Source organism: Pinus tabuliformis, chromosome 1_1, assembly GCF_031772625.1.
Source record: "Pinus tabuliformis cultivar Carrire ecotype Pingquan chromosome 1_1, CPIR1, whole genome shotgun sequence".
Taxonomy (NCBI): Eukaryota; Viridiplantae; Streptophyta; class Pinopsida; order Pinales; family Pinaceae; genus Pinus; species Pinus tabuliformis.
In genome coordinates this window covers 366,439,774-366,452,272 of record NC_142297.1, presented here as the reverse complement: position 1 = coordinate 366,452,272, position 12,499 = coordinate 366,439,774, and positions in this window count along the sequence as shown.

Here is a 12,499-nt window from a genome sequence, read left to right as displayed (position 1 = left end):
GAGGACCGCCATCCGCCCTGTTTGCTCCTACTGAGATCAAATATGGTGCAATACTATAATGCTAACACTGGATTAGATATGCTCCCCCTGAGCCTTGTACGTGTATACCCCATACGAACCTTGCGTACAAGCATCAATCTGAGAATTAACAACAGGATGATGCGTCGACAACCCCCAGCTTTTGCCTGAGGTATTCAAAAGTCTCCCTGGGCAATGGTTTGGTAAATATATCAGCCACTTGTTCCTTAGAAGAAACATATTCCAACTTGACCTTTTGTTCAAGCACTTGTTCCCTGAGAAAATGATACTTGATCGGTATGTGCTTGGTTTTTGAATGCATGACTGGGTTCTTTCAAATGCTGATTGCACTTGTATTATCACATAAGATGGAGATAGGTGGAGTACAAGTGATTTGGAAATCCTGTAAGGTCTGCATCATCCAAAGAAGTTGGGTGCAACAAGATGCAGCAGCTACATATTCTGCTTCAGCTGTAGATAAGGCAATTGAACTCTGTTTCTTGCTGAACCATGATACTAATCTGGAACCCATAAAGAAAGCACCACCACTTGTGCTTTTCCTGTCATCCACACTTCCAGCCCAATCTGCATCTGTGTAAGCATGAAGTGTGAGATCTGTGTCTCTAGGATACCATAAACCATAGTTTTGAGTTCCTTGAAGATATTTGAAGATTCTCTTTACTGCCTGAAGATGAGTTTCCTTTGGATTTGCCTGAAATCTTCCAACTATTCCAACTGCATGCATGATGTCTGGTCGGGTACCTGTCAAATAAAGAAGACTTCCAATCATAGATCTGTATGTTGGTTGATGAACTGCAGCTGATAAATCATTCGCACTAAGACTGCATCCTGTAACCATGGAGGTACATACTGGCTTTGAATCTTCCATGCCATACTTCTTCAAAAACTGCTTGAGGTACTTGGTTTGTGACAAGAAGATACCGTCTTTATTTTGTTGAATTTGCAATTCAAGAAAGTATGTCAGTTCACCTAGTAGGGACATTTCAAATTCTTTCTACATTACCGAGGCAAAGTTTTGACTCATAGCTTCTTCATTGCTGCCAAAGATAATATCATCTACATACAAAACAAGTATTAGCAACTTGTCATTTTCAATTTTTATATAAAGATTGCTATCTGCTGATCCTTTTGAAAAACCTTTTTGATGAAGATATTTGTCCAAACAGTAGTACCAAGCCCTTGGAGCCTGTTTAAGACCATAGAGAGCCTTTTTTAATCTGCATACAAGATTTGGATCATTCCCAAGAATGAAACCATCTGACTGCTCAATGTATACTTCTTCTTCTAAGTCTCCATTTAGAAAAGTTGATTTCACATCCATTTGAAATACTTTGAACTTTTGAAAGCTTGAGAGAGCAAGGAACATTCGGATGGCCTCAAGTCTTACAACAGGAGCAAATGTTTCTTCAAAATCTATTCCTTCTTGTTGGGCATACCCTTTACACACTAGTCTTGCCTTGTTTCTAATTACCTCCCCATTTTCGTTCAACTTATTTTTGAAGATCCATTTTGTTCCTATGACATTATTATCCTTTGGTCTAGGAACCAACTCCCAAGTGTTGTTCTTTTCGATCTGTTCAAGTTCTTCATCCATTGCCTTGACCCAACATTCATCCTTGCATGCCTCTCTTACATTTTGTGGTTCAGTGGAGGAGAGTAATGCCAAATAGCTTGAAGCTTCTGCAGTTGTTCTTCTAGTTTGTACGCCTGCCTCTTTTTGTCCCAAAATATGAGATTCTGGATGATTCTTCTGTACATACCTGGATGGAGTCTTTTCTTCTATCCTTATCTGTTCCTCTGGTGCTTCTTGAGGTTCTTCTTCTTCATCATTCTGTCTTTGAGGGTAATCTTCATCTTCTTCGATATTTTCATGATTTACTTGCCTAGGAATGTATCCTTTTTCATCAACCACTACATCAATGCTGTCAACGATTCTTCCAAGTCTTTTATTGTAACACTTATATGCTTTACTATAAGGCGAATAACCAAGGATAATGCCTTCATCTACTCTAGGCTCAAGTTTGACAAGTTGTTCATCAGTATTCTTAATATAGCATTTGCTTCAAAAAAATTTAAAATGCTTTACCGAAGGATTCTTACCATACCAGAGCTCATGAGGAGTTTGAGTGCTGTTCACTCGGACATTTTTTTTGTTGAGAATAACAACCACGGCATATGCAGCTTCACCCCAGAAGGTTGTGGGAGTTACAGACTCATCAAGCATGGCACGAGCCATTTGTTGGGCTATTCTGTTCATCCTTTCCACCACTCCATTTTGCTGAGGAGTCCTTGCTGTAGAGAATTCCCTTTTTATTCCATGCTCTTCACAGAAATCGGAAAATTCATTTGAGGTAAATTCCCCACCTCTGTCAGACCTGAGACACTTAATTTTGTGATCTGATTCATTTTCGACCAAGGCTTTGAAGGATTTGAATTTTTCAAATGCTTCGTCTTTGTGCTTCATAAGTCCTAACCAAACAAACCTGGAGAAATCGTCAATGAATAATATAAGGTATTCCTCTCCTCGAGGTGTCCTTGTCCTAAATGGACCACATACATCTGTATGAATAAGTTCGAGAGGTTTGATGGTTGATCCTTCCTTCTCAGGGAAGTTAGTCCTGGTTTGTTTACCAAACTGACATGATTTTCATATTGTGTTGTCTGGAATTTTGATATCTAGAAGATCACGAACTGCCTGATACTTGCATGCTTTCCTTATTTGTGAAAAACCTAAATGCCCCAACCTCCGATGCCATAACCAGTGCTCATCATCCTTGCTCATATAGCATTTTTGTTGTCCTTCTTCAAATATGTATAGATTGTTTGGAGTTCTTTTGCCTTTGATCACTATTTCACCTGTATCAAGATCACGAACACGACATCCATTTGATCTAAATATTACCTCGATTCCTTGATCGCACATCTGACTGACACTTAGAAGATTATGTTTCAATCCATCAACGTACAAAACATTTCCAGCCTTGACCTTTTCTTTCAACTGAGAAGTGCCTTGTCCTTTTATGGCGGCAGGAGTATTATTTCCAAAAGAAACCTTCTTTCCCTTTTCTAGAGTAGTATATGATTCAAGTTTTTCTTTATCACCTGTCATATGCTTCGAACATCCGCTGTCGATAAACCATAAATTTTCTTGTCCTTCTGCGTAAAAGGCTATTCCACATCTTTCTGGTTGTGGTTCCTTCATTCTCCATGTTCTGGCATTCGGGCTTTGTTCCTTCTAAGTTGTCTTCCGAAACCTGCTCCTGCATTCAGATTCTTCATGACCGAAGTTATTACAAATGGAACATTCAATTTCACTTTCTAGGATGGAAAAATTGTTATAGGTCCTTTTCTTGATTCCAGACATACTTCTTTGTTTTTGAGCTTCTCTAGTCAAGATTGCCTTATAGGCAACACATTGAGCTGCTCTGTGACCAAAATTATGGCAAGAGAAACATTGCCCATTGAAGAAAATTCTGCAATTATCAAACTGTCATCCAACCGATTGTAGTTTCTACCAACATCCATTCTTGAGGCAAATTGGGAAGATTTTACCTGTGGCTGGTCGTAGCTTCTGTTTGTAGCTTGCCTCCGATTTTCTTGATAATTTTTGTTCGTTCTTGAGATAAATTGTCCCTGATTCACTTGATGATTTCTATTGGGCCTTTGATCGCTCCTTCTTGCTGCATCAAGATAACTTTTAAAGTTGGACGCTTGAGATGCTTCTCCATTATATCCCAGACCTGTCTTGATTAATGGAGAACGCTGCACATTGATGATCTCATCCATAGTTTCAGATCCTTTAACAAATTTAAGATTGAGAGCCTTTGTTTTCTCAATTTCTTTTCGAAGCCCAACAATTTCATATTCTAATTTTTCAAGGCATTGTTCCTTTTCATCAAGTTGGATTTGCAGAGTCTCAATGATCACATTCTTTTCTTCTAAGCACGTCTTGAGTCTAGACATCTCCTCATAATAGCTATCTATATCTAGAGCATCCATGTAATCATCATCTTCAAAAGCCATTAAAAGTTTATAGGGATTACCTCGTTCATCTTCGTCGCTATTTGATAGACCATCACTATCTTCATGGGTGTAATAGCTCTTCTTATTTGCATTATGTTTCTTGTTCCATCCAACAGGTTCCTTTCCCTTGTCAATCTTATCCTTCTGAGGACATTTGGCAGCATAGTGACCTACTCTTCCACAAGCAAAACATTTGAAGGGTAACTTACCTCTGAATCTACCAGCACCTCGTTGAAGATTTCTGACAAAATTTGATTCTTCTTCTTCTTCTGACACATGATTTGATTCAAAGTATTCTCCTTTGCGTGAAGCCTTGAAGGAAACTTCTCTCCTATCTGAAGGACCTCCTTTTCTCATTTCATAAGCAGTTAGAATTCCGTGCAGCTGTGACATGGTGAGAGTTCGTAGATTCTCCTTTTCTTCTATGGCAGGCACTTTAGATTCAAACTTGGGGGACAAGGATCTTAGAACTTTTTCATCCACAATAGCCTCTTTTATTTCTTCACCCAAGTTTTTCATGTAGTTAACAATCTCATCTACCCTAAGGAAATAGTTAGCCACACTTTCATCATTATACATTCTGACATTCTCATACTGAATCCTGAGGGTTTGAAGTTTAGCACGCTTTACCTGTTCATCTCCTTCGTAGCTCAAGACAATCTTGTCCCATATTTCTTTTGCAGATTTATATTGCATAACCTTTACGAATTCTGATTGAGATAAGCATCCCAACAGAGTATTGACTGCTTTAGCATTTGTTTCATATTTCTTTTTCTCGGCTGGATCTATAGGAATAGCTGAAGGAAAAGTGTAGCCTGTCCCTATGATATCCCAAACTTCCGTACCAAGAGATTGAAGACAGGCAGTAACTCTTACCTTCCAATAATTGAAGTTTGTCCCATCAAAAATCGGTGGCCTGATTGATGCTTCCCTCTCGTAGTTGCTCATAATGAACGATCTTCCTTCAAGCGATCAAGCTTCTCTGAAGGACCTGCTCTGATACCAATTGTTGGAAATAATACTGAGAGGGGAGGGGGGGGTGAATCAGTATTATTAATTTCTTTTCAATAAACCATCCAGACTTATGCTTTAAAGTATTCTTCTGATATTGATAATTAACTTATATATCAGAACCATATAATAATGAATCAAGAACAGTAAAAATAGATAGTCACACAAAGGAACACCAGATATAAGGTGGAAACCCAATGTGGGTGAAAACCACCTGCTGCAATATGTCTCTATCTTCTTTCAAATAGAATTTCTTTTACAATGATTTTGTACTGGTGCAGTCCTTTACCAGTACGCAGGCTACAACCTGCAGAGAGCTACAACTCTCTCTCGTTCTCCAGTCTCTCCTGGAAGGGAGCTACAACCCCCTACTTCATTCAAGGACCACGTTTCATTAATTTTCAGACTGGATCCAAGAAGATAAAATGGTCATCAAGTACAAACAAATCTTCAGAATTACCCAAACAGCAGATCTATCAGAATCACTCAAGGGCCAACCCAAGCACCAGATCCATATACATGACAGTTATCACCCAATATAGACAACAGAGGCTGATATCAAGACCCAAACGGAGGATTTACATACTGATGCACACCCAAAGGCTAAACAAGAAAAGACTTAATATTGCGCACTTAGAACCCTTTAGTAAATAGCAGAAGCGGCTAGAGCATATATAAGAAATGATTGCAGCTTTGTTAAAAAGAACCTATGGGTGACTGCTCCCACATCACCTCTTGAATAGCGATTCTCCACACTCGAAGAGACTTCTGTCTTTTGCGTGTCTGCGGCTGCACAATTTCCTTAAGATCTTCAATTCATGATCGATACGTTGCCACCAAATGCCCATTTTCTTTATATAATCATGCTTTTAATACTACCATGAATCGAAACCAGAGGATCCGAAAACCTGAGGCGCAACTGTTTTGACCAATCTCTTAAGAATAGGCTTAAGGAGGAAAAACTATGAAAATGGTACCAACACCACAAATGCGGACTTTTAACATAATGCATCCACACTAATAATATATCGGGTCCACTCTCATCGCTAACAATACATGCCCGACGTCCGATCCGATGGATTGGATGCGATATGCCCCATTAACCAGCCTTTATTAATATATCGGGTCCACTCTCATCGCTAACAATACATGCCCGACGTCCGATCCGATGGATCGGATGCGATATGCCCCATTAACCAGCCTTTATTAATATATCGGGTCCGCTCTCATCGCTAGCAATACATGCCCGACATCCGATCCGATGGATCGGATGTGATATGCCCCATTAACCAGCCTTTATTAATATATCGGGTCCGCTTCTTTCATCGCTATCGGCGATTTGATGTGGGAGGCCTATGGGCAAACACCGCAGATGTGATTTAATATGAAATGCTTTTAATTCCTTCATCGGGTCCGACCCCTCTTATCGCAATCGGAGGATTTCACCAAAGTCACATAGCCGGATGCGATATTATTATAAGCCATGTTTGATGCCACCATCGGGTCCGCTCGCAATCGGAGGATCGGGGTGAGTGACCCTTTATGTATTCCGATATACTCTGGACGCGATATATTATAAACCGTGTTTGATGCCTCCATCGGGTCCGACCGCAATCGGAGGTTTCAACGAAGTCCGATGCGCATATATGCCGAACTGCGGATGTGATATTATTATAAGCCAGAGTTAATGCCACCGTCGGGTCCATTGCGATATGCTTCCGGGTTACACAGCCGAAACCCTAATGTGCCGATATGCCGAAACATATATAATTGTTATGCGATATGCCGAAACTTCGATGCCGCAATGATATTATTCATGTAACCGCCGAAAAGGGGATATAATGCATATATATGGGTTTTATGCACCCAACCAACTCCCGACAATATAAATGCATGCATATATGGGTTTTAATAAGCCCGATAGCTCCCGATAGTGATAATGCATACATATATGGGTTTTAAGCGCCCAAACACCTCCCGATAACACTAATACATGCATATGAGGCCTGATCACTCCCGATAAGCTCTTTATATATGAGAAAGAGCCTCTATTGCTCCGATAAGCTTCCAATGGCTCAAAGCTTCCAATAAGCATATGTAAATGGCCCCTCTTCTCTCCTTTTGGCTCTTCTTGTCCCCATCAAGAGAAATGTCTGTATGTGAGAGGGTTGCCATCAAGTCCAACACATGTCCATAATGCCATAATTCCAACAGTAATTGCACAATTATTCTCGCTAGATGTGTCCACATCGGAATCATCTATTTCTCCAGATATCCAAAAAGTCCTGGACAATCATTCCAAGGTATTTGAGACTCCCAAAGGTCTCCCACCTATGAGTGATCATGATCATGCTATTCATCTGATTCCAGGATGTGTTCCTCCAAACATCAGGCCGTACAGATATCCCTATGTCCAAAAGAGTGAAATTGAATGTATGGTTGTAGAAATGCTAGAGGCTAGTAGAATTCAACCGAGTCAAAGTTCTTTCTCTGCTCCAGTAGTATTGGTGCACAAGAAGGATGGATCATGGCACATGTGTCTGGATTATAGGGAGCTCAACAAGCTCACTATTAAAGATAAGTTCCCCATTCGTGTCATTGATGAATTACTGGATGAATTGAATGGAATTTACTTCACCAAGTTGGATCTTCGTTCAGGATATCATTAAATCAGAATGAAGGCTGAAGACATTCCGAAAACAGCATTTAGAACTCATGAGGGTCATTATGAATTTTTGGTCATGCATTTTGGCCTTACCAATGCACCTTCAACATTTCAAGGTTTGATGAATTCAATTTTCAAACCATTCCTTAGAAAATTTGTGTTAGTATTTTTTGATGATATACTAATCTACAACAAGTCTTGGAAGGATCATGTTGAACATGTTGACAAGGTGCTACAACTATTGAAGGAGAAACAATTATATGCAAAAAGATCCAAATGTTTCTTTGGAGTCTAGGAGGTGGAATATTTGGGTCATATTGTATCTCATGAAGGAGTTAAGGTAGACCCTAGCAAAATTAAAGCCATTAAGGAATGGAAAATCCCCACATCCATAAAGCATCTGTGAGGATTTCTCAGGTTGACAGGGTATTATCGCAAGTTTGTTAAGAATTATGGGAGAATAGCAGCACCTCTAACAACATTATTCAAGAAAGATGCATTTTCATGGACTCTGGAAGCAACAAAGGCCTTTGAACATCTTAAAGAGGCAATGTGCCAAGCACCGGTCTTAGCTACACCGGACTTCACAAAAACCTTTATTGTGGAATGTGATGCTTCAGAAAATGGAGTTGGTGCTGTCCTAATGCAAGATGAAAGACCCATTTCTTTTAAAAGTCGTCCAATCAAGGGAAAGTTTTTAAGCAAAGCTATTTATGAGAAGGAAATGTTGGCAATACTCCATGCACTTAAGAAATGGCGACCCTACCTAATGGGTAGACACTTCAAGGTAAAAACGGATCATGATAGCCTTAAATACTTTTTACAACAAAGATTATCCTCTGAAGAGCAACAAAAGTGGGTCACAAAGATGTTGGGTTATGACTTTGAAATCATCTACAAAAAAGGGAAGCAAAATGTGGTGGCAAATGCACTCTCAAGAAAGGATGAGGATGTGGAAGCATTGTTGTGCGCCATTTCTATTATCCAACCAGATTGGATAAACAAAGCGAGGGAGGAATGGAAGAATGACGAAGAAGTGTGGGCACTTATTCGAAAGTTACAACAAGATTCCAGTACGTCTGGTACATTTAGCTCGCAAAATGATTCGTTATGGTACAAAGATCGCTTATACCTCTGTAAGAATTCCCAGCTAAAACAAAATATTCTTATGGAATTGCACACTTCTCCCTTAGGAGGGCACTCAGGATTTTTAAAAACTTACCACAGGGTTAAGAAGGAATTTTTTTGGGATGGCCTTAAATCAGATATTCAAAAGTTTGTTGCTGAATGTTTGGTTTGAAACCAAAATAAAGTTGAAACAATTAAGACACCGGGTCTATTACAACCTTTATCCATTCCAAGCCAACGTTGGGAGGAGGTTTCAATGGATTTTATCACAGGTTTACCCAAGTCTGAGGGGAAGAGTGTCATCATGGTGGTAGTTGACAGACTTACAAGTATGCACACTTTTGTGCATTATCACATCCATTTAAATCTAGTACAGTTTCTACTGCATTTATGGAAACAATTCAAAAGCTACATGGAAACCCAAAGATTATTGTAAGTGACAGAGATCCCATTTTCACTGGAAATTTTTGGACAGAATTATTTTCTTGTCTTGGTACTCAGTTAACTCATAGCTCATCTTATCATCCTCAATCTGATGGGCAAACTGAGATAGTAAACAAATTTTTGGAAGGATATCTTCGTTGCTTTGTATCTAATAAACAGACACAATGGGTCAAATGGTTGCCTCTGGCTGAATGGTGGTATAACACTTCCTTCCATACAACAACAAAAATGACCCCATTTATGGCACTTTATGGGTATCAACCACCATGCATCACATCATATTTAACAGAAAATTCTAAGGTTCAGGCAGTGGAACATCACATCGAACATCAACAACAAGTCCTCCAACTCTTAAAGGATAACCTCGTGTTGGCACATAATAGAATGAAACAACAGGCAGATCAACATCACAGTGAAAGAAGTTTTGATGTAGGTGATTGGGTATTCCTACTGCTACAACCATATAAGCAAATGTCCCTCAAGCAAGCTAAGAAGGATAATAAATTATCACCAAAGTATTATGGTCTGTACAAGGTGTTGCAAAAGATTGGTACTATGGCATACAAATTGGAGCTTCCTGCAGCTTCTCGATTGCACCCAGTTTTCCATGTTTCATGTTTAAAGAAGGTTATAGGCGACAAGCTCACAGTTCAAACAATATTTCCAGAACTTGACGACGAAGGAAATATTATATTGGAACCGGAAGCAGTCACAGAAACAAGAACTCGACAGCTATGAAATCGTTCAATTTCAGAGTATCTTATCAAGTGGAATAACTTATCCGCTGAAGATTCCACATGGGAGGATGAGAATTTTATGCAGAAGTATCCAGAACTACTCAAGCGTTGAGGACAACACTTTTTTGAAGGAGAGGGGCATGTTGGGTCCCTATAATACTAGTGATTACCCCATTACTATTGTAGTTATACCCCTTATTAATATTGTTGTGCCCCTTTTGCCCCCATATTGTTATTACTGTGCCCCATAGAATCCCTCTATTGTTATTTTTGTGGCTTTATATTATTATTGTTAGGTCGGCTGGATTATATTGTGACTCCTTAGACTCCTATATATCGAAAGGAGGCTTTTTCATTTGACTCATCTAAGAATTTTTCATTTATGTAATGTAAAGGAGGTTGCCCCCTCAAAGAGGCTGAATTCTAAGGCGTTGATCTATCTTTTCTATCTTTTCTTGAGTTGGTTTCATAACATTATGACTCTTCATAGGATATTATTGGAGATACTTTAGGAGACACGATTTCGACTTCAGTATCAAACCATCAACCATATCCTCAACATATTGAACCAACAATCAAGAAGACAACTGAGGTGAAGCATGGGAACCCTCTCTCACCCACGTTGTTCAAGATATATATCAATCTATGAATGCCTCTACACTCCACCCACTGTGCATCAATAAAAAATTTGTTTGCCCCATTGTCCACCAAGATGGATAGACATTGTCCCAACATTGTGCCTCTAATTGCCAAAATTGTAAAATTGGTATTTTCCATGTCAAAATTTTAATTCAAGACTGACCATGCATTAGAAGGCCATTAACACAATATTAGGACATAAAAATTGAATAATTGACACAATACCAAATACAATACATAAATTGAGTTTTGTCTCACAAGGTATGTAGATGTTAATTGAGAATGTTCACACAAAGAGAGAAAGGCAATGTCATGATACATTGTTCAATTTGTAATCAGGAGCATTATCTTGGATAAGGGAGAAGTAACATTTAGTTTCTTTCTCATATACAAAGGCAAAATTATGAATCAATGTCAAATTCCTTTTGTGAAGCAATGTTGTTGTAAAGGGTGTTAGAAATCTTGCATTGTAGGCAAGGCCATCACACCATACTAGATTCTGTTAACCAAAGCATGTTAACCATGTCCAATGATCTCAAATTTCATGAGCATGTTCAATGAGTGACCATAAATGAGGGGTGTCAGAGTGGCTCATAATCATAGCTTATAGTGGATGATTGTCATTGTACATAACATCTGTGGTCCAAGTCATTTGTTTGGTGCCCAATATTGGTGAATCATTGTATTACATCATGGTAGCATATCTTTCCTTTTTTAAAGAAAAAATATATTGAAAATAAATTAAGTTATGTCTCATGCAAATGTTCAATATTGTTGTGTTGTGAGTGGTTTTCATATTATATGTATCATATACCTATAGTCACTTATTTCAAGCCTACCTTAAGAAACAAACGAAGAGGTGCAGGGCATTTTCATAATAAGGACTCCCACCAACTCCTCTCCTCGTAGCAATCTTTCAAATGTTAGCCCATAAATAAAAAACATGCCCTTGTTTCTCTAGTTAGGAAACCCTTGGATAGATATGACAGTGAACTCCTACCAACCACTTCTTTAACCATCTATTCGATGCCTTTGATGGGTATGTGTAAATGATTTTGATTGATTCCTGGAGAGGTGTGAAAACTGATTTTGCATTGACATAATACAAACACCAAACTTAACCCGTGGTAGCCAAAATTTCAGCCTTACAACTCTCTCATCCAATATTAAATAGTTCACTAATTAGTCAAGGGGTAATCTCCTTAACAATATATCAAATATTGGAAGCATTCATATTAATTCAAAAAATAAGATTATTATTTAATATTAAGTTATAATGCAGGTAGCTGCCAAGTTGACATAGGATACCCCCTCATTTGTGAGACAAGGGATGCCCTCCATTCAATGCTTTAACTATTTAATCTATGGATGTGTACATACCTTAATTTCCATTGGATCGAATCCTGTGACCTTTAAAGAGGAAACACTTTAACACAAATTGAACATGTAAATACAAACTTAATTTGTATATGTATCAAAGTTACTTTGAGAGTTGCATGGAATGATTAATTTTGTATAGAAGCAAGGGAAAACTTGAAGGGTTGATCACAACAAAAATGTATGGTCAATTATGATTATCATAGGTATATTAGTTCGGTTTTCCCAATCCAGAACTTTCACACTTTGTTACTACTGTTAAAGGCATGTCATGATGGTTTACTGGTGTAACATCATGTACATTTAGTTGTGTCTATTAGAGGCATGTTAGTTCAATGACAAAACCAATGGTTTGTCAACTTGGTCAGCGTGTTAATCATCTCAATGAACAGCATATAAGGTCAATTAACTTAGCCATTGACATGCACATTCCATT